This window comes from Scyliorhinus torazame, chromosome 21, assembly GCF_047496885.1.
Source record: "Scyliorhinus torazame isolate Kashiwa2021f chromosome 21, sScyTor2.1, whole genome shotgun sequence".
NCBI lineage: Eukaryota > Metazoa > Chordata > Chondrichthyes > Carcharhiniformes > Scyliorhinidae > Scyliorhinus > Scyliorhinus torazame.
In genome coordinates, this window is record NC_092727.1 from 86996211 (window position 1) to 87024104 (window position 27894).

At 48.2% G+C, this 27894-nt stretch overlaps 1 protein-coding gene and 1 long non-coding RNA gene across 3 annotated transcripts in view; one reads left to right on the forward strand and one right to left on the reverse strand.

Moving 5' to 3' along the window:
- Positions 1–27894, reverse strand: part of LOC140398388 (rho GTPase-activating protein 27-like) — a 394188-nt gene that overhangs the window by 315538 nt on the left and 50756 nt on the right. For both annotated transcript variants that reach the window (XM_072487020.1, XM_072487021.1), the window contains exon 2: positions 3331–3796. The gene's annotated coding sequence lies outside the window, so the exon portion shown is untranslated. The remainder of the gene's footprint in view (positions 1–3330; positions 3797–27894) is intronic.
- The window catches only part of LOC140398389 (uncharacterized), an 83629-nt gene continuing 59198 nt past the window's right edge, over positions 3464–27894 (forward strand). The window contains exon 1 of the long non-coding RNA XR_011937473.1: positions 3464–3525. This is a non-coding gene — a long non-coding RNA (uncharacterized lncRNA). The remainder of the gene's footprint in view (positions 3526–27894) is intronic.

The following is a 27894-nucleotide window of genomic DNA, read 5'->3' on the forward strand; positions in this document are numbered from 1 at the left end:
AATTTGTTATCTATTCTTCCTTTGACAATTAAGCATTTCATTAATTTGACTTGCTTTGTAATGCACATACTCACTCATTAATATTCTTGGGCAGGATTTTCCACCCCCACACGGTGTGTTTTGCAGTGACAGAGGTAGATTTCCACCGGTGGAACAACTGAAATATTTTAGTCCTTATAACTGGAATATCTGGGTCTCATTATATATATCTTTAAGGATATCTCTTTTGTGAAACAGTACTTGCGGTGGCACGGTGGCACAGTGGTTAGCACTGCTGCCTCACAGCTCCGGGGACCCAAGTTCAATTCCGGCCTCGGGTGACTGTATGGAGTTTGCATGCTCTCCCCGTGTCTGCGTGGGTTTCCTCCGGGAGCACCAGTTTCCTCCCATAGTCCAAAGATTGTGCAGGTTCGGTGGATTGGCCAAGCTAATTTCCCCTTCATGACCAAAAAGGTTAGGTGGGGTTACTGGGTTACAGGGATAGGGTGGAGGCGTGGGCTTAAGTAGGGTGCTCTTTCAAGAGCCGGTGTAGAATCTTTGAGCTGAATGGCCTCCTCCTGCACTGCAAATTCTATGATTCTGTGAGTTTACTGGTCTGATCAATCACTACTTTTATAAGAAGAAATTTGGATCATTTGAGTTTGACACGCCTGGTCTAAAGGAATTGCAGAGCCAGGCTCAGGGCCTGTTCCTATGTACACCACTAGGCTAAAGTAACTTTGAAGCATCTCCACGGATGTCATTTTGACTGGGATACTAATGGGAATATTACTGAAGCACTTGTAGTTAGTGACTGGCACATATGTACAGCTGCTTTGAGATATTCAGCTAACATTGCTGGTTAGATGTTCAGTAGCATTCACTATTTCAATGGAAATATTACGAGAAGCAGGAAAAGTGTATCTTAATTCATTGCTTCTTGCACTGTCTGATTTTAAAGAGTACCAAAATCTCTTTAATATTTAATTTTCATGTAAATCCTCATATTGATTTTATGTTCTATTTTGATGCAGGTGATGATAATGCAGTCTAAAAGGATCTGTACATGTTTTAACATACAATAGTCTGCAAAAGTAGTCCACAAATGAATCTTCTGTCATTCTTTTTAAACCACAGTATCTATCACAATTAGAACTCTCTCTCACTCCACTGGTGGGGATCAGGCCACAGAAGAAACGTTCCATTAAAAAAAGTCTAAAATTGTACAATCACAAACAGGATCGAGAGGGTCAACTATCCAATGGGATAAAATTCCCTTAATTGCAGGAACCACAGAAAATATCATCTTCAGTGTGCAGCACCAAGACAGAACGATGAATGTAAAATGTTATAGATTGGAAATACGTATCTTCAACTGTCTGTCAAGAGAATACATCTATTGCAGATGTTCTGTGAAAGAAGTCAGCGAATGGAACAAAAGGTTTTTGGTATAGCTACAAGATACCTTAATGTCCAAATCCAGGAAGAATTTCAAGATGGCAAGCTTTTGTGGAACCTGCATAGGTATCTTGCCAGCAATGCTGACATTTTTAATTTGTTTCACTGATAACTGGATTTAAACAGCATTGCTGCAGACATTTGAATTTAAGGTGCTTATTTCCAGTGTTCTCATTTCCTCTTCTGCAGGTGGTTATTTCAGTTGCACCAACAACCTTCCTCTACCTCACCCAAGTCATAATTTTTCATGTGCGAGTCCAAAAAGGTGATCGTCAGTAGGCTATTGGATCACAGAGGGCATCACAGTCAAATCTGATCCTCCTCCATACACAGTTCCAACAACAAAAATCTAGTTGGTTTTCTCTCCACCCCGAACCTCACTCTTAGTTGACATTGGTTACTGAGCATAGCCCAGGAATTGAATATCCTGATCTTTAAGATTTAGCGCTACTCTGGATGGTGTTCTTACCTCACTGCTTGAATGTCCAATCTGGTAATGAATTCCTCCCTTTGTACATAATGGGTTAAAAAGCATTGCCTCACAAAATATAGACTTGGAGAGTTAATATAACACTGTCAGGCAGTCACCACTTTAATATTGCTCAGTAAATACTAACAATATAGAGACTCTGCCCATTCCATACTAGAGAATGCAGCTATTTGGAGAAATTCACTTTTGAATGGGGACGAAAGTAAATTTGATTAAACTTTGAGCAGATTATCAATCAGGTCATATTAGATAGAATCACTGTATTTTCAGGCCTCAGCACTGTTATATTTAACTTTCCTCTTTGGGGTATATTCAGGTTTGCAACTAAAGTGCATTTTAAAAATCATTTTTAAAAACCAAACATCAGTTGGTTGAAATACAGAAAAAATAGGTACCTGGAAGTAACTAATCAAATGGTACTTTTGAGTGATAGCAAAACCGACTGAAGAAATGTCACGGGAGGGGAGTGACAATCATTCATTCTGGTAGAAAGGTATGCCAGTCTGATGGACGGCACTCTTAACAGAAGATAAACTACTCCAAACCTCAGAATGGGCGTGCAACCTATGTCACTTGCTCTGACACCTAACCTGATGTTGGCTCTTCAGTCATCTTTTGAACCCTGAAATTAGATCATATTGGAAACACTCCCACGATTGTTCGGTTCAAAATGTCTCTATTTTTATGTTAACATGAACTGTCAGTGTGGACACAATAGTCATCAGTGCAATCCGAGTTCATGACGTGTAAAGGCGTTCACATTGAAGGTTTAATTATTGTCAATGCTATTACTGTGACTTGGTAGCAAAATATTCCAGTGGAGTTATTTCACAGCAATTAATACATGTTAAGATAAACTTGCACAAAATGAACAGATCGTTGTATTTCCTTTGTTTAAAAAAACGCTAAACTGCTTTTTTTATAAATGAATTATGCAGTAAACTATGGGGTTGAAACATAAGGGAATTGTGTTAATTTGTAACCATCTTTAAGCTACAGCTAGCCATTTTTTGGGTGACCTGATTAAACAGTGCTATCGTCTTGCTTTGAATTCACCTAGACTTATGGAAAATATCTTTATTTCAAACTTCCAGCACTGCCCCATTTACTGTAAATATATGTATCAACCCATTACAGTGCGGTACGGAAATACTTCCTCAAGTCTAGAGCACTTTCAAACCTTTTGTATTTGAACCGGCAAGAATCCGCGGTCGAAACAATGGATATCACCCCGAGTTTACAAAAAAAAAATACAATGTCAACATTTATTATTTTCAAACTTTTTTTAAAAAGAGATTGCTTCTCCAATAACTCTCAAACGCAAAACAAAAACCTTGTTTAAATGGGCTGGCAAATTGTAAATAATTAACATCTGATCCAAAGAAAGCAGATGTGATTTTTACCTGAAGTTGCAGCTTCGAGATGATTCTACACCTTGTAGAAAGGGCTGTGCTCAAACGTCTTAATCCAGCAAACAGGTTCATCTGAACGTGGCTGAAATTCCTGCATATTCTCCTGCCTGGGGAATGTTTCTTGGTTGGCGTGTCCTTGAAGGTTGATGTAACCTCCCCCCTCCCCGGAGTGTGTCCCCCTGGCAGGTCTGTGTGGTGTGTGGCGTCTTGGTTGTGCGATGATCTTTAATGGCATGTGTGTCCCGGCCGATCTACGCCTCTGTCTTTCTTTCTCTCTCTCTTACGCTCGCTTCCCTTTCCCTCTGCGGGTCAGAACATGTTCTCAGTGGCTCTCTCTGCCCTTTGCTATTCGTCTTTGGCTTCCTGTTGAAGCTGAATCTCAAACTTCCTCAGTCGCCGAGTTTCAGTCTCATTCTGACAAGGGGGGGGGGGGAGGTGGGGGTGAAGATCTGCATTTCTGCAAATTGGAGAATTAATCATAACATTAACTGTTTTTAAAAAATCCGTTATATGTTTATTGTAAAAGTCTTTCAATAATGTAAAACATTCATGCTTACAAAAAGTATAATCAACTGTAATTAAGTTTGTAGGGAGTTTGTACTATAATTAATAGGTTAGAACTTGATTAGTAATAATTAAATTGAGTTACTAGTTATGACAGTTGAATTAGTAATTGTTACAATGGGGAGGATCCTGTCAGAGAGTAAATAGATCCTGCTCTTTCTAGCTGGTTCACCACAGGGAACCCAGGATGTAGGAATGGGTACAAATTACAGGCACTCACTGCGATGAATATTAAAGTTACAATTTGCCTTTTCATTAATACTCTTCCTGGAGGCTAGAGATTCAGCTGGATAGGACCAGCTGAAGGCGTGCTGTTCCCTGGAGGATGTGAGTGTCGACTACACTCCATTTTGCAGCCAGATAGGAAGCGCGCTGGCCTGGTTCCAACTGCTGCCCAGGAGCTTACATTCAGGTTCAAGGACTACTGGGCAGAGGACCGGTGATGGGATATAGAAGAATCTTTTTATTTAAATCTCCCTAAAAAATAACGATCCCCCCACCACCCCCTTTGTTGTTACCCAAAATGGACATGTAATCCCACCCACTGTTTCCCATTATCCTGTGACTAGCATTGAACGATTCGGGCAAATCCAGGGGAAGCTCCAGGTTGGCGCTATCATTAGGCAAACTAGGAAATCACTTAGGTCGGCAAGGCTTGGGGGGTCGAGGAGGGGGCAGCAAAATACTGCCAGCTTTAAAAAGAATGGGAACTGAAGGGGTGGCACAGTGGTTAGCACTGCTGCCTCACAGCACTAGGGAACCAGGTTCGATTCTGACCTTGGGTGAATGTCTGGAGAGGGTATATTGTTTGCGTGGGTTTCCTCCGGGTGCTCCGGTTTCCTCCCACAGTCCAAAGATGTGCAGGTTAGGTGAATTGGCCATATGAAATTGCTCCTTTGTGTCCAAAGATTGGGTGGAGTTATGGAGATAGGGAGGGGGGGGGGGCGGCCAGGTGCTCTTTAAGAGGGTTAATGCAGACTCGATGGGCTGAATGGCTTCCTTTGGTACTGTAGGTATTTTAAAGTCCCATAATTTGTTATCAATAACCAGGGGGAAAGAAACTCCAACCCCATTATCATGAGGCATTACTGCACAGTGACATCACATGCAATACAGCACAGCCCAATCAAATTCAAACCTCCTTAAGCCAAAATAGACACCAGGATGACTCTGATTGGCTGGGATTTCAGCAGGCTTGATGGGATTGGTGGGATTTTATTGCGGGATCAGGCACAAGTGTTAGTTCAACTGTGATGGGTGCGAACAGGGGTATGAATCACTTCCTTTCTGATTGGGTCAATGATTTAATTTTGAGGTTTACTGCAAATGTTCTTGCATTATTTCAATTCATGACTGTGACAGGTGGCACGGTAGCACAGTGGTTAGCACAATTGCTTCACATTGCCAGAGACCCGGGTACGATTCCCAGCTTGGGTCACTGTCTGGGTGGAGTCTGCACGTTCTCCCCCTGTCTGCGTGGGATTTCTCCGGGTGCTCTGGTTTCCTTCCGCAAAGTCCCAAAAGACGTGCTTGTTAGGTGAATGGGACATTCTGAATTCTCCCTCAGTGAAGAGGTGCTGGAGTGTGGCGAATAGAGGATTTTCACTAACTTAATCGTTGTGTTAATGTTCACACATCTCTTCACGGGCGGCACGGTGGCACAGTGGTTAGCACTGCTGCCTCACAGCGCCAGGGACCCAGGTTCAATTCCGGCCTCGGGTGACTGTCTGTGTGGAGTTTGCACTTTCTCCCCGTGTCTGCGTAGGTTTCCTCTGGGTGCTCCAGTTTCCTCCCACAGTCTAAAGATGTGCAAGTTAGGTGGATTGATGGCCATGATAAATTGCCCCTTAGTGTCCAAAAGGTTAGGTGGGGTTACTGGGTTCCGGGTTAGGGTGGGGGCGTGGGTTTTAGGGTGCTCTTTCCAAGGGCCAGTGCAGATTAGATGGGCCGAATGGCGTCCTTCTGCACTGCAGGGATTCTATGATTCTATGACTGGAGTTAAACAACAGAGCTTCAACCCACAGCTCATGTTTTGCTCCGGTGTGTTCACAGAGCAGTAAGTCTGAGTTCTCAATGTGGAGGCAGTGAATCACCATGTTAACTTGCTCTCTAAGCCCGTCCACAGGTTTCCAGGACAGGCTTCCGCTGAGAACCATCTCACCCTTTGCCCCTGGCTTTCTGTGATGTCACTTCCACTGACGTCTCCTGGAATATGGGACAAGGTGGTCCCAGGCTGAAGGTTTGCCTCGGGTGGCAAATACCCTCATGCTGGCCCTGGCTGCTGCTATATTTAGGTACCAGAGCATTTAAATAACAGGGATCTACCTCTACCGACAGGCTGGGATCATGTTTTGTATCTCTTAGTTAATCATCAAAATGAAATGGAACTTTTAGCAACCAGTGCACAAGGAAGAGAAACAACCAGAATAAATTACTTCCATAATTTCTAACTTTGTGTGTCGCTGTCAGGTTTAAATTCTATAAATGACTGGATAAAAATTCAATTATCCAGCTCTGAGTTAGACACCCATCAAAATGTATCGGCAAAACTGATGCAATGGATTCGAAGAGGTTTGTTCATGGCAGCAAAATGCTGAATTGACTGCTGACGGCACAGTGGCACAGTGGTTAACACTGCTACCTCACAGCATCAGGGTCCCGGGTTCAATTCCGGCCTTAGTTGACTGTGTGGAGTTTACATGTTCTCCCCGTGTCAGCATGGGATCCTCTGGGTTTCCTTCCACAGTCTCAAAGATATGCAGGTTAGGCGGATTGGCCATGCTAAAATTGCCCCTTTGTGACCAAAGATGCGCAGGTTAGGTGAGGTTACGGGCATAGGGCAGGAGGTGTGGCCTAGATAGTGGATTTGTGCAGACTTGATGGACCAAATGGCCTCCTTCTGCCCCGGAGGGATTTTATGGGATAGTGGAATCATGCTAGCACTCCAGCTAGCCAGACCGATGAGCCAAGTAAGGTCAATGGCTGGACCTGAGGAACAGGTTTGTCACTGGGGAGTGGAATTCACTCCACTTGGCACTTGCTCAAGGGCAGTGTCCTAGTGAGCAGGATACACTTAGATGGTGAGGCATTGGGAAGCCTAACAACAAACCATAAACTGCTGTTTTCACAGGTTATATTTTGGCAATTCCCTCCTACTTAGTTGTAGAAAGCTGTGCCAACCTGTGTTTAATTTATTTGGGCTTAGGTAAGTGGATCATATACCTATGGGGGAAATAATGTACATTCTATAACAAATATGTAAGAACACTGCCAGAATAAGTGGCACAGTAACTTTGTTTAGAGAATCTGATGATGGGTGATTTGTTGATCAAAAAGAGACTATTCAATGTTTGGACAGTTTGGACTTGAACGTATTCTGTTGCTTTCTATCAGTCTTCAGTGACAGAAGGCAAGAGGAACAGCCAGAGCCTCATTCAGCAAGAAAAGTCAGAAATGGAAAAGAACTTAAGAAATAGCAACAAGTTTCCTCCACTATTCAATAAGATCATGATGTGGAGATGCCGGCGTTGGACTGGGGTGAGCACAGTAAGAAGTCTTACAACACCAGGTTAAAGTCCAACAGGTTTGTTTCGATGTCACTAGCTTTCGGAGCGCTGCTCCTTCCTCAGGTGAATGAAGAGGTCTGTTCCAGAAACACATATATAGACAAATTCAAAGATGCCAAACAATGCTTGGAATGCGAGCATTAGCAGGTGATTAAATGTTTACAGATCCAGAGATGGGGTAACCCCAGGTTAAAGAGGTGTGAATTGTGACAAGCCAGGACAGTTGGTAGGATTTTGCAGGCCAGATGGTGGGGGATGAATGTAATGCGACATGAATCCCAGGTCCCGGTTGAGGCCGCACTCATGTGTGCGGAACTTGGCTATAAGTTTCTGCTCGGCGATTCTGCGTTGTCGCGGGTCCTGAAGGCCGCCTTGGAGAACGCTTACCCGGAGATCAGAGGCTGAATGCCCTTGACTGCTGAAGTGTTCCCCGACTGGAAGGGAACATTCCTGCCTGGTGATTGTTGCGCGATGTCCGTTCATTCGTTGTCGCAGCGTCTGCATGGTCAATAAGATCATGGCTGATCTCTACTTTCCTGGAATACCCCATTCTCTGACTTTCTTCTGAAAAAGCAAAAGTATAAGAAGGAGAGAAAGAGAAGTACTAAGAAAAAGGGTAAGTTCTTGGTTTCCATAGAATCCCAACAGTGCAGAAAGAGGTCATTTGGCCCATTGAGTCTGCACTGACCCTCTGAAAGAGCACCTACCTAGGCCCAATCTCTCACTCTATCTCAGTAATCCCACATAACCTACACATTCTTGGAAACTAAAGGGCAATTTATCATGGCTAATCCACCTAACCTGAACACCTTTGAACTGTGAGAGGAAACCAGAGCAGCAGGAGGAAACCCATGCAGACATGAGAAGAACGTGCAAACTCCACACAGTCACTAAATTGAACCTGGGCCCTTGGTGCTGTGAGGCAGCAATGATAACCACTGTGCCACCATGCCACCCCTGGTGTTAATAGTATGTTAATTATGTTGTTAAGGTACATGAGTGAAGGACAGTGTTAAGTATTTGGAGCACATATAAAAAGGAATAGCTGGGACCCTGGGTTTGTGTGAGGAATATTGAGACTGAACAAAGTCAAAAGTGGTTTGGTTTGGACTTTAACATGCGGTGTTGGTAGCAGGGAACATTTGGCCCAGAGGTGAAGGCTGGAAACGAGGATATATTTTCAAAACAGAAGATTGTAATTGTAGTTATTTTGAAGAAGAATGGCTGAAATCTTGTGTCAAGAATCAGTGGCGTCATTCTCCGACCCCCCGCCGAGTCGGAGAATGGCCGTTGGCCGCCGTGAATCCCGCCCCCGCCGAAGTCTCCGAAGGGAGAAAAGTAGGCGGGGCGTTAATGGCGCCGCTGCCGCGGAGAATGTCACGGGTCTGCGCAAGGCAGCCGATTTTCGGCCTGCCGATATTCTCCCTTCCGGATGGGCCGAAGTCCCGTCGACGTGATGACCGTTCACGTCGACGTCAATCAAACCTCCTTTTCATCGGCGTGACCCGGTGCTCCAGGCTCACGCCGACCAGCGAGGAGGTGAGTGACGGCCTGGGGGGTTGGCTCTGGGCAGGAAATGGCGTGGCCGCAGACTGATTGCGTGAGGAGAGGTGTGTCTCGGCTTGTGTGTGTGTGCGGCGGGGGGGGGGGGTGGTTAGAGTAGGCTGGGCTCCGGGGGAGTGCCGGGAGGGGGTCCGTGCCGGGGTGGAGGTTGGGGGTTGGGGGGGGGTCCGTGCTGGGGTGGAGGTTGGGGGTTGGGGGGGGTCCGTGCTGGGGTGGAGGTTGGGGAGGGGGTCCGTGCCGGGGTGGAGGTTGGGGGGGGGGTCCGTGCCGGGGTGGAGGTTGGGGGGGGTCCGTGCTGGGGTGGAGGTTGTGAGGGGGGGTCCGTGCTGGGGTGGAGGTTGGGGGTTGGGGGGGGTCCGTGCTGGGGTGGAGGTTGGGGGGGGGGGGTCCGTGCCGGGGTGGAGTTTGGGGGGGGGGGTCCGTGCTGGGGTGGAGGTTGGGGGGGGGGTCCGTGCCGGGGTGGAGGTTGGGGGGGGGTCCGTGCCGGGGTGGAGGTTGGGGGGGGGTCCGTGCTGGGGTGGAGGTTGGGGGGGGGGTCCGTGCTGGGGTGGAGGTTGGGGGGGGGTCCGTGCCGGGGTGGAGTTTGGGGGGGGGTCCGTGCTGGGGTGGAGGTTGGGGGGGGGGGTCCGTGCCGGGGTGGAGGTTGGGGGGAGGGGTCCGTGCTGGGGTGGAGGTTGGGGGGGGGGGTCCGTGCTGGGGTGGAGGTTGGGGAGGGGGTCCGTGCCGGGGTGGAGGTTGGGGGGGGTCCGTGCTGGGGTGGAGGTTGGGGGTTGGGGGGGGTCCGTGCTGGGGTGGAGGTTGGGGAGGGGGTCCGTGCCGGGGTGGAGGTTGGGGGGGGGTCCGTGCTGGGGTGGGTGATGGGAGGGCAAATGAGTTGGTCCACCTGGCCAGGTGCCAGCCTCCAACAGTTGGACCCATGCGGTCCATGCCACCTGGCTGGGGGGAGGAGGGGATATGGGCAATGATGACATGTCGTCGTTCCCCTCCCCCCCACCAGGCCGTCATGTTTTCAGACCATCCAGCGATATTAGCCGCCGTGGTGGCAGCCGCTCATGTCTATGTTGCCCTGGATGAGGAGGAGGAGGAGGAGGAGGAGTGTGCCAGAGAGGCGGCGCAGGCTGCCGCAGAGGGGCAGGCGGCAGCCGCCCAGGCTGGAGGGACACCTGACCGACAGGACGAGGAGGGGGAGGAGGACATCGCGGCCCCACGGCAACGGAGGCACCCGAGGGCGCCCCATGTGTACCGGCCCCGGCAGTCATACCAGGACCTCACGGACCGGGAATGCAGGAGGAGACTCCGGATGAGCCGGGAAACCGTGGCACACATCTGCCACCTGCTGGCACACCTGTCACCGCGTGGCACTGGCGGGGGACACCCTCTCCCCGTGTCCGTCAAGGTTTCGGTGGCCCTGAACTTTTATGCAACGGGGTCATTCCAGGCACCGAGTGGGGACCTGTCCGGCATATCGCAGACATCGGTGCATCGGTGCATCCGGGCAGTGACAGATGCCCTTTATGCCATGGCGCACCGCTACATCCGCTTCCCCGTGGACCGGGCCAGCCAAGATGCCCAGGCCGTGGGCTTCTCTGCCGTTGCCGGGTTCCCCATGGTCCAGGGCGCGATCGATGGGATGCACATCGCCGTGTGGCCACCTGCAGATAACAGGGCCGTGTTCACTAATAGGAAGGGGACCTATTCAATGAACGTACAGGTGGTCTGCGACCACCGCATGATGATCCTGCACGTCTGCGCCCGTCACCCAGGCAGTGTACACGAATCAATTCGTGTTGTCGCGGTCATCCATCCCCGGCATGTACGAGGGACACCATCCCCGGCTGAGGGGCTGGTTGCTGGGCGACAGGGGCTACCCATTGCGATCGTGGCTGATGACACTTATACGGAGGCCACGCAATGAGGCGGAGAACCGCTACAATGATGCCCATGTAGCGACAAGGGGAGTGATCGAGAGGTGCTTTGGCGTGCTGAAGATGCGTTTCAGGTGCCTGGACCTCTCTGGGGGCGCCCTCCAGTATCGGTCAGATAGGGTCGGCCGCATCTATGTGGTGTGCTGCGTCCTGCACAACATAGCCCAGCAGAGGGGCGATGTGCCGCAGGCAGAGGAGGGCGGAGTGGAGGAGCAGCAGGAAGAGGCCCAGTCCTCCCCAGATGAGGGGGATGGGGGCAATGGTCAGGGCAGACGGGGTAGACACAGGCGGGTGGCTGTCCACCGTTACCGGCTGGCCCAGCGGGCACGGGACAGACTGATAGACGCCCGCTTCACTGACTAGATGGGCGTGGGAATCGGGTAGTATGGCCACAGACCGCACACCATGACAACAGCCGACCACCCACACCCCCCACCCATCCACCCACCCAGCACCCTCACCCCCCTCCCCAACCCCACACATCCCACCCGCATGCACACCACCCCCCCCAATTGCCGATCCACCGGCGGCACAAATGGCCGGGCTCACCCAGTTGCGGGTGGACGCGTGTCTATCGCAGGCCATGGAGGATGATGACAATCCGCCTCCGATGAGCTCCTGGCTCTACATCGTTGGACTATGTCTGACCCATGGCCACAGTACCACCATCCACCCGGACCATCCCTGCATGCGGCTGTGACACTGCAGCGCACGGTCCCGTCCTCTGCCCGGGGGATGTTGATGGCGGCCCAGGGGGAAGGGGGCAGACTCACCCCCTGGGGCTGAGGTAAGACCACCCGTCACACACACACTTGCGCTCAACGTACATGACACGCCCGCACACTTTGGACAGAGCACAAAGGCAGCTTCGGTAGGTGTAACATTGACTTTAATAACCAAAGGAGTTCATGCACGTGCCCTAGCCCCTAAAACTCATCTGTGCCCTGCACCCGTGCCAACTTACTCAGTGTCTAATTGTTTGGCCTTACGGGCCCTTTGACTACGTCTACGTGATTCCCCAGACGGTACAGCAGAACTGGAGGTGGACTCCTGTGATTCCTGCCCTCTGACACTGGATCCCTTTGGCGGCCGTTTCCTGGGGCGTCCTGGCCTAGATGGGCCAGGCTGCGGCCCGGGCGACTGGGATGGCGAGCTGCCAGCCTGTCCTGCCCGTTGCCCACCCGATGCACCTGGGACGGAAGGGGGGGAGTCCGAGGTGTCGCGGTGTACCGGGACCTCCCCTACAGAGGGAGCCGGGACGGACCACACCACCTCCTCCTCCCTCGGGGTGCCCGATGGCCCCCAGGCCTCTACATGGGTGGGGGATGCGAACGGACTGGCCATCCGACGCGCCCCCGACATCTGGCGCTGCCAGTCCTGGAGGCCCGTGCTGGTATCGACAGGGGTCTGCAGGTTTGCAGCCATGGAGCCCAGGGGGTTGTCGAACCCTGTCTGTGACAGTGCGACGCCGGCTCGCACATGGCCACTGGCGCCGATGCCCTCAGCGATGGCCTGCTGAGACTGGGCCATGGCCTGCAGAGACTGGGCCATGGCCTGCAGAGACTGGGCTATGGCCTGCTGAGACTGGGCCATGGCCTGCTGAGACTGGGCTATGGCGTTGAGCGCCTCTGCCATCTGGCGCTGGCACTGGCTCATGGCCTCCTGTGAGAGGGCAGCCATTTCCTGGGCCACAGACGCCGCCTGCACGGAAGGCCCCAGGCCTCGCAAACCGGTCCCCATGTCTGACACCGTCGCACTCATTGCCTCCACCGCGGACGCCACCCGTGCGGTGTCAGCCTGGGTGGCACGCATGACCGGGACCACTCCCAGCTCCTGGACGCTGGGTGGACTCCTCCACCTGCGACCGCAGCCGCCGCAAGCCACCCGTCACCCTATTCGCTCGTCTCCGTGTCGGTGGTTGCATCGGATCTATGTGTGGGTGTGGTAACTGCAGGAACCCGGGATCCATCTGGGCGGCAGATGTTCGCTTGGCCTGGGCTGCCCTCCGACCGCCCGGTCCCTCTGCTGCTCCTACCTGCACCTGCTGTACCGGGACGGCTGTGTTGTGCGCACCAGTGAGTGTACCAGACGCCTCATCACTAAAGTGCCCAACCGTGGTGAGTGTTTCTGCGATGGTGGAGGGTGTTGGTGACAGCAGTGGCGTTGTGTCGTGCTCTTCGTCCCACTCTGAGTCCATGGCACTTTGGGGTGGGGGTTCATCTCCACCCATCCACTCTGAGACACTGTCCGGTATTTCGTCTTCCCGTGTAGTGCTGTCCCGGGTAGTGCTGTCCCGGGTAGTGCTGTCCCGGGTAGTGCTGTCCCGGCTAGTGCTGTCCCGGGTAGGGGTGTCCTGGGTAGTGGTGTCCCGGGTAGGGGTGTCCTGGGTAGTGGTGTCCTGGGTAGTGGTGTCCTGGCTCGGATGTGACGGGGGCCTGTGGCTGCCCCCCTCATCGCTGGGTGGTCGCTCCCGCACGTGACGGGGGTGTCGTCTCCCTGTTGCTCCAGGTCTCTCCGTCTCCCGTGGTGTGCGAGGGGCATCCTGCAGGCGTCGCATGCTGGAGGGTCCGGGTCTCTCCGTCTCCCGTGGTCTCCGAGGGGCATCCTGCGGGCGTCGCATGCTGGAGGGTCCGGGTCTCTCCGTCTCCCGTGGTGTGCGAGGGGCATCCTGCGGGCGTCGCATGCTGGAGGGTCCGGGTCTCTCCGTCTCCCGTGGTTTCCGAGGGGCATCCTGCGGGTGTCGCATGCTGGAGGGTCCAGGTCTCTCCGTCTCCCGTGGTGTGCGAGGGGCATCCTGCGGGCGTCGCATGCTGGAGGGTGCGGGTCTCTCCGTCTCCCGTGCTGTGCGAGGGGCATCCTGCGGGCGGTGTGCATCTGCGGGGATGGGTGCCTGGACGTTTGGTCCTGCGATACACAATGAAGCATGCATGGTTAGACATCAGGCAGTGATCAGGTGATACGGGGGAGGGGGATACAGGGGAGGGGGGATATGGGGACGGGCTGTTGGTGGCTCACTTGCTCGTGGGGCCCCGACCTCTGCATCAGCAACCTCCCGGTCCTCAGGTCCGCCAGCCAGTTCCAGGGCCCTTTCCTCGTGTACGGTCAGTGGCCTCTCATCAGCGGGCCCTCCTCCAGTCCTCACATGCTCCCTATTGTTGTGTGCGCGCTTCTCCTGTGGTGGGAGGGGTGGTGGCAGGGGTAAAAGGCAACAGTGTTCGGCAGGTATATGAATGCACGCCATCGGTTGCGCGTGCATTGCAGAGGTTAAGGTTAGGGCTGGATTCACTTGGGGATATGGGGGATATGGGGGAGGGGGGGATATGGGGGAGGGGGGGATATGGGGGATATGGGGGAGGGGGGGATATGGGGGAGGGGGGGATATGGGGGATATGGGGGAGGGGGGTATGGGGGAGGGGGGATATGGGGAGGGGGGGATATGGGGGAGGGGGGTATATGCGGGAGGGGGGATATGGGGGAGGGGGGTATGGGGGAGGGGGGATATGGGGAGGGGGGATATGGGGGAGGGGGGGATATGGGGGAGGGGGGATATGGGGGAGGGGGGATATGGGGGAGGGGGGGATATGGGGGATATGGGGGAGGGGGGTATGGGGAAGGGGGGATATGGGGGAGGGGGGTATGGGGAGGGGGGATATGGGGGAGGGGGGATATGGGGGAGGGGGGATATGGGGAGGGGGGGATATGGGGGAGGGGGGATATGGGGGAGGGGGGTATGGGGGAGGGGGGGATATGGGGGAGGGGGGATATGGGGGTGGGGGGATATGGGGGAGGGGGTATGGGGGAGGGGGGTATGGGGGAGGGGGGATATGGGGGAGGGGGGATATGGGGAGGGGGGATATGGGGGAGGCTCACCCTGCCTGCTCTGATGAGGTCGTTCACCTTCTTGTGGCACTGGGTGCCTGTCCGTGGTGTTAGGGCCACAGCGGTGACGGCCTCTGCCACTTCCCTCCACAGACGCCGGCTGTGGCGTGGGGCAACTCTGCGGCCATGCCCGGGATACAGGGCGTCCCTCCTCTGCTCCACCGCGTCCAGGAGCGCCTCCACATCGCGTGACTCGAACCTCGGGGCTGAGCGACGGCTAGCCATCCAGTCGGGTGTTGCGGTCGGGTGTTCTGGTCGGGTGGGGGGGAGCTGCGTGGCCTTATGAGCCGTCACGCCGTGCAGCGCGTATGACGCTGCACGGCGTGAACCATTGCGCAAGCGCGGATCCCGTCACGTCGCTGCTAGCCCATTTCGGGCCGGAGACTATCGGCCCATTTTTATGACGTGACGCAATTGGGATTTGCGCCGTTTTTTGCGCCGATCGGCGGACTTTCCGCCGATAACGGAGAATTTCGCCCCGGAGTTTGATTTTCCACCATCGCTCTGTGAAGATGAACTTTAGGACCGGGGGGGGGGGGAGCCCAAGCGGGAGTAGCCAACCCCAGCAGGAAAGAAAGGAGAGAAGGGGGGGGGGGAGTCAGGGACGGAGGGAAAACAAGGGGAGGAGGACAACGGATGGGAGCCAGAAGGGAGAAAAGAGGAGGGAACACAAACTGGGAGGAGTGCGCAGGGGAAGGCAATGACCACAACAAGCACAGCAAGGCGAAAGCGAGAAAGAAAGAATGGGAAGAAGGAACAATCAATGGTCACTATTTTCTAAACGGTGACAAAATTCATAATGCTGAAGTGCAAAGGGACTTGGGAGTCCTAGTCCAGGATTCTTTAAAGGTAAACTTGCAGGTTGAGTCCGTAATTGAGAAAGCAAATGCAATGTTGTCATTTATCTCAAGAGGCTTGGAATATAAAAGCAGGGATGTACTTCTGAAGCTTCATAAAGCATTAGTTAGGCCCCATTTAGAATACTGTGAGCAATTTTGGGCCCCACACCTCAGGAAGGACATACTGGCACTGGAGCGGGTCCAGCTGAGATTCACACCGGTGATCCCAGGAATGGTCAGCCTAACATACGATGAACGTCTGAGGATCCTGGGATTATATTCATTAGAGTTTAGGAGGTTGAGGGGAGATCTAATAGAAACTTACAAGATAATGAATGGCTTAGATAGGGTGGACGTAGGGAAGTTGTTTCCATTAGCAGGGGAGACTAGGACCCGGGGTCACAGCCTTAGAATAAAAGGGAGTCACTTTAGAACAGAGATGAGGAGAAATTTCTTCAGCCAGAGAGTGGTGGGTCGTGGAATTCATTGCCACAGAGGGCGGTGGAGGCCAGGACGTTGAGTGTCTTTAAGACAGAAGTTGATAAATTCTTGATTTCTCGAGGAATTAAGGGCTATGGAGAGAGAGCGGGTAAATGGAGTTGAAATCAGCCATGATTGAATGGTGGAGTGGACTCAATGGGCCGAATGGCCTTACTTCCGCTCCTATGTCTTATGGTCTTATGGTCGATGCTGAGGTAAATGCACAAAAATGTTTAAATGACCAAGAAAGAGAAATGGCGTTGTGCCCCATCCACCCGGTTTTGTTTTGTTAAAAAAAAAGGAAGGGGGGAGAAAGACTCCCTTTCCTGCTATGTGTTATGTTTTTTTTAATTTCCTTTGTTTTTTTGTTTATCTGTGTGTACATTTGTAAGTATATCATGCATAAAACCTAATAAAAACATTAAAAATATATATATTTAAGAAAGATGGTCTGTTAAATTCACATGAGGACTTTGATAAATTTGGAAGGATGCACAGTTATTCCATAATGGAATTTAACAGGTTATATACAAGTTTGCAGAAATTCTATTTGGAGATCCCTAATTCAGCGTTTGCCTTCAAGTGTTCGATTGTGCTGAAGTACTGACCATGGAAAAACTTCTGGTCTTGATTGGAGATACATTCTCAGAAAGCGATATGCTTTTGGATCAGATGTCTGAAAGATTAAAAAAAGTTCTGGAGAAACTCATTTTCCAGCCATTTTCATAACCCAGATGGGACCTTCAGCGGAAGATTCAATGCTGGCAGCATTTCAAGACCATTTAGATATGGGACACAGGTATCAATATGAAAAAGACCTACAAACAGAAGGAATGGGGATAGAGACCCTTTTGGCAGCTCCACAGAAATTGGGTAACTATAGCGGGGATTGAAGCCCAGGAATGTCTATGGAATGCTCAATGGGTGTTTCATATGTGACTTGAAAGATTATCATGTTAATGTGTGATTAATGTAGGACATTTTATATAGATTGTATTATATATATCTGTTGCAAATTAAGTTTTAAAAATTCTAGTTCAACATACTGTGTGCCTGCAAAGGGTAAAACTAAGATGTTGTAAAAGTGGTATAATAATTCATTTTAACCATTTACTTGTTTACAAAGTGATGCTGAATGGAACTTTGTTATGATTGCTGAAGATTCGCTGGAGATAACTTGAGACATTGTGCTTGATAACTTGGAGATAACTTGAGACACGAGACTTAGGTAAAGAGATCATGGGATCTTGTGGTATAGAGATGATGTAACTAATGGGAGGAGCCAGGTCTGTCGCAAGCAGTTTTGCTGCAGGAGTTTTTCATCTGAAAGAGACATAAGGTTTGCAGGCTGTCCCTGAAAGGGTCTCACTCTCTCCAAGATGTCTTTCCAGGAAATCTGTACATGAGAGTACAGCAAGTATTCCTGTGTTTGCTAATTTTATTTACTAGTGCCTTTTGACCTGTAATGGGCTTTGTTTAATTGGAGATATAGATGGTATAAGTTAATAGTTGAAGCGCTTCTTTTATTTTAAGAGTTGTGTAACTGTTATTAAAAAGCTATTTTCTGTAATATTAATGTGTGATACTCCTGATTAATACTCCTGCATGAATAATACAGTTTGTTTTGATAGAAAATATTTATATTTGTCAGCGGAATCACTTCTGGAGTCAAGTATCCTTTCCTCACAGTTTTACAAATTAAAAAATCGTTGGGGTTTCGTCTAGTTTCCTATTATAACTTGGGGTCTAGTCCGGCACCGTAATAGATAAATTGTCCAAAATGGCGTAACCTAGTTTCTGAAATGACCCATGACATGGAAGGTTCAGAAGGGGAAAATGATGATACTGATCTGTCAGGATGAAATGTGATAGGAATCTGGCAATTTAACGAGCTTAACAATGAATTTGAGATTTAAATAAAATTGCAGACACATAACAATAGTAGCAGGAATCTAAACGAATAATGAGATGCAATTTGCCCAGTAACAAGATTAGCAGGAGTCTAGAGACATTGAGGTGCAAAAGGCCATATCATAAATATTGGCCGAGATTCTCCAATGTGAGTCTGCCTCGCTACCTCTGTCAGCGAGAACGGAAAATTTGACGCTCAGCCAAATTTCCATTCACTGCAGTGGGTTCAGAGAGTCCCACCGGCATGAAGGAACGGAGAATCCCGCCCATTGTTTATCAGGTATCAGTGGGGCTATACAAATGATAACTTCTAATGGGCTAATGGTAAGATTCTTTGCAGTGTGGATGAGCAGAGAGATCTCGGTGCCCATGTACATAGATCCCTGAAAGTTGCCACCCAGGTTGAGAGGGTTGTTAAGAAGGCGTACGGTGTGTTAGCTTTTATTGGTAGAGGGATTGAGTTTAGGAGGCATGAGGTCATGTTGCAGCTATACAACACTCTGGTGCGGCCGCATTTGGAGTATTGCATGCAATTCTGGTCGCCTCATTATAGGAAGGATGTGGAAGCATTGGAAAGGGTGCAGAGAGGATTTACCAGAATGTTGCCTGGTATGGAGGGAAGATCTTATGAGGAAAGGCTGAGGGACTTGAGGCTGTTTTCGTTAGAGAGAAGGTTAAGAGATGACTTAATTGAGGCATACAAGATGATCAGAGGATTGGATAGGGTGGACAGTGAGAGCCTTTTTCCTCGGATGGCGATGTCTAGCACGAGGGGACATACCTTTAAATTGAGGGGAGATAGATATAAGACAGATGTCAGAGGTAGGTTCTTTATTCAGAGAGTAGTAAGGGCGTGGAATGCCCTGCCCGCAACAGTAGTGGACTCGACAACACTAAGGACATTCAAATGGTCATTGGATAGACATATGGACAATAAGGGAATAGTGTAGATGGGCTTTAGAGTGGTTTCACAGGTCGGCACAACATCGAGGGCCGAAGGGCCTGTACTGTGCTGTGATGTTCTATGTTCTAAAGGCAAGGAATTTGAAAGAGTTAGACAGCAGAATCCACAGAGAGGAATATCAAATAGACTAAATAGTATAACTCTTAGGACACTCACTGGGAGGCAGATTAGTTTGCCATTCAACAGTCAGACAGGCCAGTTCCATCTGTGATCCGAGCCACAGAGGCCTATTCTATCTAACATCTGGAACCACAGCAGATTGAAGACATTCTCCTCTAAAAAATACAGTTTTGTGCCTTTGCTGAACTAGGAAGAGACGGTTTCCCAGACTTGGCGATACTGTGTGGTAACTGTGAACTGGATTTGACCTATAGAGTTACTAAAATCGGATTTTGCTTGGGAAAAGGGATGTCTCATTGAGTTGATGGAATGATGGACATGTTTTGGGAACAAGAGGTAACTTTAAATAATAGAGCGTATTTAGTTACATACTTAAGTGCCATAGTGTATATTAATCGATTGTCATGTATTTTTTGCTTCTTATTGACTTTAATAAGTATTCCTTGTTAATTGTTTACACGACCAGTGTTTGAAGTTATCCTTCAGAGTTTTGAGACACTCACACAGGTACCATCAGAGAGCTTGTTAACAAAATTGGGGATCTTGGCAGGGATTTTAAAAAGCAATTGGATTTGGGGGTTTGTGATTTTTCAAACGTAACAAGAGTGAGGAACACATGGAAACTAGTGAGAATGTATAACAAGGAAACTGCAAAGATGGCTCTTGCTCTAGCTCAGGCTTATTTGAAAGTAAAAATGTAACCTTAATAAATTTTAAAAGTGTACCTAAAGCTAAATTGTTGGAATTAGCAGATAAATTGGAATTAGGATTATCTAGAAATCTGTTGTAATTGAAAGCATAAAAACCCATTTAAATATACAAGCGGGGTCAGACAAACCCAGTACTTCGAAAAGTGGGGAAATTGAATTAGATAAATTCAATTACGAAGAGAAATAGAAATTAAGAAATTAGAAATGAAAGAAAGAGGCAAAGAGGGAGCTTTCCAAAGGGAATGAGAAGAAAGTGAGCAAGCGAGAGCTTTGGAAATGCAGAAGTTAATAATGGCAGAAAGATAGAGAACATCAAATGAAAATGCAGTGAATTGCAGCCAAAACAACAGAGCAGGATGAGGACGAAAGTAATTCTCGTCAGGAACCTAGTGGGAAGATGTTTAGATTTGAACAGGCACATCCAACATTTGATGAAATGGGCGCTGAGGCATTTTTCTTAACGCCTTTGAGAAAATAGCTAAACTGATTAAATGGTCACAAAACATTGAACATTGCTCTTACAAAGTAAACTTGTAGATAGGGCTAGTGAATTTGATTTAATTTGTCAGAGGAAAGGTCTGGGAATATGAGATGGTGAAGAGAGCTAAACTGAGTGTTCATGAGGTGGTACCGGAGGCTTACAGACCGAAGTTTTGAAATATAAGAAAACCTTCTGGACAGACTTGTATTGAATTTGAAAGGGTTAAACAAAGTAATTTTGAGAGGTGGGTGAGAGCATTAAAAATTGAAGAAACCTATGAGGCACTTAGAGAATTCATTCTGTTGGAAGAATTGAAAGACTTGTTACCTACAATGATAAGGACTCATGTGGAGGAACAATGAATTAAAACTGCAAGACACGCAGCAGAGCTTGCTGAGGACTATGAGTTAGTTCAGAGGTCAAAGCCTTTCTTTTGACACTCTTTTACATCTGAGAAAGATAGAAAATGCAAAGGTGCAAGAAAGGACAGTGTAGCCACCTGAGTTGGCCAAGTCCCTATTTGGCGAACGGCAAAGGCTGAAGGGAAATTCAGCCAACACAGGCAGAAACAAGCAGGTGCAAGTTTGCTGTGTATTTAACTCTACAAGGGCCCAGACAGCATCGATACTAGCAGCCATCTGCATAATAATGTAGCAACCATCTACATACTAATAAGCAATCCCCGGGAACAATAGCAACATTTGGGACAAACAACATTAAGCCAGACTCCCCGGCGGCAGCAGGAGCCAACACAAAAGAGGTTAACGGACACCTCAAGACCGCCCATCGATCAGGGAACTGCTCCAGTATTGGAGAAATCGAACCAAGCGATTGGAACGAAGTCCAACCACCTAGAACCAGGTACAGGGTCCGCCCCAAAAGGCGGGAAGCCCCTGGGGACTATAAAGTTAAGCCCCCAAGTTCAAATTGTTCTTCTTGACCGGGTCGCCCAGCAACGCGAACCAACATTGACCGTGACCGGTTCAACGGCTGCCGAGAGATTGTAAGTCTTAAGTCAACGCTCGGTACGAGATAGGCGCTCCTAGCTATCAATCCGTACCAACTTCGAATCCCGCAGACTCAGAACACGAACAAAAGGCCATTTGTTCCCCTGGCCTGGTGGGCCAGTCCGAAGTTAAATACAGGCCTGTTAATCGTAGAAGTAGCTTAGACGTAGAATTTGTGCATGAGTAGCGATTACTGTGTATAATAAATGTGCTTTGATTTAAATCTTACTAATCGGTGTATTGAGTTATTGGTCATTACTCGAACTTGAACCTCGTGGCGGTATCATAAAGATACCTGGCGACTCGAGAGCAAAGGTTATAAAACAGAGCCAATTGAACTAACCAAAAGTTAGCAACAACAGTCAAGCAAGAGAGGGAATGGTTGAAACTTCCACAGAGACTACACCTCAAAATAAAAAGGATAGTGCTGAGGGGATAAGAGAAATGAGGAAAGTTAGATGCTTTCATTGTAATAAACTGGGCCACACCAAGTCAGTATGCTTGTTTACATCGAATGCCGGTGGAGTTATGAATTTTAAAATAGGAAATATTAAATCAGAGACTGGAGAACAGGAGAAGCAGTTGGAATTATACAAAGAGGAACAGAGCAAACAATAAGAAGGAAAATGTGTGCACAAATGACACAGGGGGAGGGCAGTACGGTGGTGCAATGATTAGCACTGCTGCCTCACGGCGCCGAGGTCCCAGATTTGATCCCAGCACTGGTTCACTGTCCCATATGGAGTTTGCACATTCTCCCCGTGTTTGCGTGGGTTTCGTCCCCACAAAGCAAAGATGTGCAGGGTAGGTGGATTGGCGATGCTAAATTGCTCCTTAATTGGAAAAAATGAATTGGGTACTCAAAATTTATTTAAAAAAAACAAATGGTACAGGGGCAGAGTGCCCAGCAGATTGAGATGTGTTTAAGAAATTTGTGTGCAAAGATCAAGTATTTCCTTGTGGACAGACCAGAATGGGGACAGATATTAAAATCTTAAGAGATACAGGTACGAGTCAGTGTCTAATGTTGTGGGAAATTATATTTATTGTCCAGAAGGGTTATTGAAGGAAGAGGTTCTGAACAGTAGCATTCACAACAAAACAAGAAAAAATCCTTTGGTTAAAAAACAAGCTGAAGGAATAATTTGAAGATTGGAAAATTGGTTGAAGGAATAATAGAAACATTGTCCATTGCAGGGATTTACTTCTTTCGAGGGAATGATACAGCAGGAACACAGATAGTAATGATACCCACTGTGGTTGAACAGCAGATAGAAAACCCACATGCAGCGAAATAGCATAGAGACCATCCAAGGTGTTTTCCTGATTGTGTAGTGACGAGGTCACAGGCTCATAAGATAAGACGAAAGAGGAAAAAATTGCGAACACAAGATTGGACAAGTACGGTCAAGTTATCTGATTCGATCATTAGCCAGCTTAATGAAGAGGAAACAGACAAAGATAAAGAGACAGATGTGTTTAATTCAAATATACTGAAAGAATCATAACAGGGTGTATCCAAATTGAAACAAAACTATCAGACGTTTTCTCAACATTAGAATCTCAGTGTATTCCTGAATGTTATTATATCATGAACCAAATGCTAATGAGAAAATGGCACCCACCAGGTGTTTGTACAGAGGACAAACGGGCAGAAATATACCAAATTGTATTAACTCCTGAGTATAGGAAAGAGGTTCGAAAGATAGCTCTAGAAAATTCCATTATGTGGACATTTCGGAATAAGGAAAACCGAAGCAAAGATCCAAAAACAGGTTTACTGGCCCGGACTACATAAAGATGTAGGTAATTTCTGTCAAATCTTTCTTGTCAAGTAATAGGGAAATCACAAGCTGAAATAAAATCAGCAGCATTGATCCGTATTCCAGCTTTTGAAGAACCTTTTCCAAGAGTTCTAATTGACTGTGTAGGTCTGATGCCGAGAACACAAAGGGGAAATCGATACTTGTTAATTATTATGGATGTATTCACTGGGTTTCTTGAAACCATACCATTAAGAATCATTACAACCAGGAGTATGGTCGAGGAATTAACAAAGTTCTTGAGCAGATATGGTTTGTCGAAGGAAATACAATCCAATCAAGGGTCAGATTTCATGTCCAGATTATTTAAAGAGGTCATGACAAGCCTGGAGATAAATATACTGGGCCTTGGTGAGGCCACAACTGGAGTACTGTGTGTAGTTTTGGTCTCCTTCTCTGAGGAAGGATGTTCTTGCTCTCGAGGAAGTGCAGTGAAGGTTTACCAGACTGATTCCAGGGATGGCGGGACTGTCATATGAGGAGAGATTGACTAGGTTGGGATTGTTCCCGCTGGAGTTCAGAAGAATGAGGGGGGATCTCAGAGAGACTTATAAAATTTTAATGGGTCTAGACAGGGTAGATGCAGGGAAGATGTTCCCAAAGATGGGTGTGTCCAGAACCAGGGGTCATAGTCTGAGGATTCAGGGTAAACCATTTCGGACAGATATAAGGAGACATTTCTTCACACAAAGAACGGTGAGCATGTGGAATTCATTACCACAGGAAGTAGTTGATGCTAAAACATTGAGTATATTCAAGAGGCGGCCAGACATAGCACTTGGGGAGAATGGGATCAAAGGCTGTGGGGAGAAAGCAGGATTAAGTTGGATGAACAGCCGTGATCGTGATGAACGGCACAGCAGGCTCGAAGGGCCAAAAGGCTTTCTCCTATCTTCTATGTATCTATGAAATGACATTATTGAATTGAGTTCTAGTGATCGGAGTTCCCCTATCGTACTGACGCCAGAACCAGGTTTAATACAAAGACTTGTGTGGATTACAGGTGAATGAGGGATTTGTTTCCGATTCCACATTTGGAGGATCGCACCGAAATAATTGGACAGTGCAAATTTATCACAAACATAGACTTGTTAAAGGACAAAGGATATCTCTGCATTTGTAATGACAAACAGACTTCACCAATTCAAAGTTATGCTGTTCAGGATGAAGTATTCACCTGCAAGAATTCAGAGACTCACGAATAAAGTTATTCAAGGACTCAGTCACTGTCCAGTAAACTTGATGATATAGTGGCTTTTTAACTTTAAGAAGGGAATAAAAATTTAATAAAAATAATACACAATAGGAATGTGGGATGTTAACAAGATTGACAGTGAACTTGAAAATAAAATAATAGACAAGTAACAAGACTAGAGGAATAATGAGATGCTATTTGCCCAGTCACATGATTAGCAGGAATCTGGCGACATTGAGGTGCAAATAGCCTTATCAGAAACATTGTTTACCTGAGATTAGTGGGACTATACAAATGATCATTTGTAAAGGCAAGGATTTGAGAGAGGTAGATAGCAGAATTCACAGAGGGGAATATCAAAGAGACTAAACAGTATAACTGCCAGCGCCATCATTAGGAAGATAGACTAGTTCTCCGTTGAACAGTCAGGCAGGCCAGTTCCATCTGTGACCCGGGCCATGGGGGTCTGTTCCATCTAACGTTTAGAGCCAGAGCAGATTGCAGATATTCTCCTCCAAAAGACACAGTATCTTGTATTTTTTAAATTATTCCTTTATCAGTGTTACAAAGCCAGAGCTCAGAGTGTGGACAGGGACAAATCCCAAATCCACCTCCTTGCCTGTTCCAAAAACCAATTCAAATTGAATCCAATTTATGGTCCCCACAAGCGAGACATACCAGATCCAGGCATTACACATGACCTCACTCTCATCTTAGCCAAAAGGCCGAGAAGCAATACAATATCTAGTCTTCATTGAACAAGGAAGAGATGGTTTCCCAGATTTGCTCAACTAAGCAGTATTGTGTGGTAACTATTAACTGGATTTGACCTATTGACTAACTAAAATTGGATGTTGCTTGGGAAAAGGGGGGCGGGATTCTCCGATGCCTCCGCACTGCAATTGCGCTTGGCGCGGGGGTGGAGAATGGGCATCAGACCCGTGATCGGGTCCGACGCCGCTCCTGCGATTCTCCGGGGACCGAAGAATCACTGCCTATCGCGCGCTCGGTCGACACAGCGGTGGTCGGGGGCCATTGAAAGAGGCCCATGAGGTGATTCTCCGCCGACAACTGGCTGAGTACCTGCCGGCGTGGTTCAATCATGGTTCCACCAGGCGGGAGCTCGGTGTGGCGGCTGCGGACTCAGTTCGCGGCCACCCTGGAGGGCGGAGCGATCCGTCACCGGGAGGTGGGCCTCCAGGACGGCCAGGCTCTTGATCGGGGGCCACCGATCGGTGGACGCTCGCTATCTCGGGGGGGCCTACATTGTTGGGACCGGCCCGCGGTTTTGGTCTACCATGTTGCGCGGACCTGCGGCCCGAAGTGCAGGGCCCCGTGTCGGCAGCCGGAGCTGCGAGGAGCGCTCCGGGGCCCTGCTAGCTCCCTTTAAAATGGAGAATCTCTCTGAACCTTCTCCAGGAAAGTTTTCTCGCGGGTGTGGGGACATAGCCCCCTTATCAGAGAATTCCGCCCGGTGTATCTCAGTGAATTCAGGGAAAGTGGATATATTTTCAGAACAAAAGATAACTGCAGATAAAATGGTTGTGTTTAGTTATTCATATACTTAAATGTCATAGTGTATATTCATCTTTTGTCATGTGCTTTTTTCTTTTCTTTTACTTTAATAAATATTCTTTCGTATTTGTTTACACAATGGTTGGACTGGTTCCAGGTTATTCTTTGGGGTTTTGAGACACTCTTGCAAGTAACATCAGTAGGGTGCTTAACAACTGTATTGGTCACCAGAAGCTTTAGTTCAGGAATGAAGGTTCTAATGGCGGATTCATTAAATTGTGCTGTGCTAGACAGTGGGTGGACATCCACAGTACATGGGTCAGATTGGTTAAAGTATTCCCTGGATTTTCTAAATAGTGAAGACCAAATCAAGCTTAAGGAATAGGAACGTGCAACTTACTTCAAGTCCATGCTAAAGTCACTAAAGAGATTGGTGATTCAGTGTAAAATAACCAGGGTAAAACATTTTATCAGCACAGAAGTAGGGGGCGATTCTCCGAGCCCTGTGCTGGACCGGAGAATCGCCGCAACCGCACCACGACGCCCCGACGCTGGCGTGCGATTCTCCGACGTGCGGAGAATCGGCGCCATTTGTGCCGGTGGGTTTGGCGCAGCGCCGGCCGTGGGCTGCTGGAATCGGCGGGGCGCCCATTCTCCGGCCCGGATGGGCCGAGCAGATACGCCAGAGACCCGCCAGCACCGTTCACCCCTGGTCGCTGCCGGCGTTCACGACGGCGCGAACACTTGGACTCCATTTGAGAGAATCGCCCCCGTAGTGTCCAGTGAAATACTCTTACTGTTGCGTAATCCTTCTATAGAGAAGACTCTTATGAAATAGATATGGAGCACAATAAGGAAAATGCTTTTGGGAAATCTATAGATTTACAGTTCACACAACTGGGACAATATTGTATCCCTTTAACAAGACTTAATATTTCTAATTACAACGTTAAAGAAGTGTTGATGACATCACGGGTAGGAGTTTAAAGGGAAGAAAGTTTAAAGGCAAATTGTTTTAAAACTACATCAGCAGTTTGACCATCCAACTTGTGCTACATTAAAATCCTACTAAAGGATTAATGCAGGGGTAATGGATGATGAATATATTAAACTTATAGAAGAGATCAGTGAGAAATTTAATATATGTAAGAAATGTAGGAGGATACCATCGCGGTACGTAGTAGTCTGCCATTGCCAAGAGACTCTGATGAAATTGTAGCTTGAAGATATGAAATAAGGACAAAAATATTTTTCTCTTTCACTCCATCGACATAGCTAACAGATGCTGCCTGTCAACAGTAATATATAGTAAATTGAAAGGAGTAATTGTGGACAAGATAATGGAAAAATTGTTAGAAACTTGTCTGGGAGCGCTGGCTAAGTCCCTAACTGACAATTGAGGTAGTTGGGAGGAATTTGCCAGCAACAAATTTGAAAATATTTGTGAAAATATGAACATTGTAGTCATTAACACATCAGCAGAACATCCCTTTTATAATGGGGTTTGTGAAATAAACCATCCAGTAATTTAGAAGATGCTTCACAAAATCTTAGCTGACCAACTGACCTGTAAAAAGACATCTGCGCTGGTATGGGACGAAGAATTCTCTACATAGGTGAATTGGACATTCTGAATTCTTCCTCAGTGTACCCAAACAGGATCCTAGTATGGCGACTAGGGGATTTTCACAGTAACTTAATTGCAGTGTTAATGTAAGCCTACTTGCGACTAATAAAGATTATTATTTTTAAAAATACCTTTGGTGATATGGGATCATCTACCAGCCTTGGAAGGAACCATGACTAGTTAAATTTTTCTGACCACTTATATGCCCGCAAGCAGGGAGGAGTGTATTTATCAAGGCTGAGGTTTCAGAAAAAAAATCGGCAAGATTTAACATACTACATAACGCCGTCAGAAATAAATCTTAATCCAGGAATCATAATATATTATGGGCAGCATGGTAGCACTGTGGTTAGACTGTTGCTTCACAGCGCCATGGTCCCAGGTTC